The sequence below is a fragment of the Buceros rhinoceros genome, unplaced genomic scaffold, assembly GCF_000710305.1.
Source record: "Buceros rhinoceros silvestris isolate BGI_N320 unplaced genomic scaffold, ASM71030v1 scaffold25742, whole genome shotgun sequence".
NCBI classification, from domain to species: domain Eukaryota; kingdom Metazoa; phylum Chordata; class Aves; order Bucerotiformes; family Bucerotidae; genus Buceros; species Buceros rhinoceros.
The window spans coordinates 24,964-25,782 of record NW_010399859.1 but is presented as its reverse complement, the minus strand read 5'-3'; positions in this window follow the sequence as shown (position 1 = coordinate 25,782).

The window sequence follows — 819 nt, the reverse complement described above, 5'->3', positions numbered from 1 at the left end:
CCAGCGCAGCGTTTCGCTGGGGCCGGCCGTGCCTGCGGTGGCTAGAGTGCCCCGAAGTGAGTTGTGGAGTTTGCATCCCTCGGCTGCTTCCCTTACACCCCCAAGAGCCGTCTGGGGAGCAGGCTCTGAAACGGGGAGCTGCAGGATGGCTTCCGGCTGGAGGATGAAGATGGAGGGAGGAAGAGGAGCAGATGTAACCACAGTCTCTTTATTGCTTGGGGACCATCCCAGTCTGGGGTTTGGCTCTGCAGCCTCCCATGTGGGGAGCACAGGAGGAGCAGGAAACCTGGGCTCACTCAGCGGTGGCTTTCCCACTCAGGCAGGGTACGTTGCAGCACCTAGTGGGCTCCTGTCCTTGTGTAGGATGGGGTCACCCTCACTGCTGTGTCACCTGGGCCTTGCAGGGACGTAGAGGATGTCCGAGGAGGACAGGCTGCCTGCTCTCGCTGAGCTTCTGCCCAGCATCTGTAGCTGTTTGGGCTGAAAACTTCCAGAAACGGCATCCAGGCTGCATTTCCTATGGCTGCCGGACTTTTCCGGACCTCTTCCTCTACCTTTTCTCTGATACACTGCTCTTAGCACCGGGGGAGGGCTACGCACCACCTCTTTTCCCTGGACGGTGGCACTCGTGACATCCCAGGCTGTGTCCTGGTTGTCACCCACCCTCGTCTGGGTGGGCAGTGGGTTTTGGGGTGGCTGGGCTGGTAGCAGGCAGGCATTGCCTGAGGAGGGACCAGGCAGGCAGCAGTGGTGGGACATTTCCTTCCTGGAAGGCCGGAAGTGATTATGTCCTTGCACAAATGACCACGGGCCTCAAAA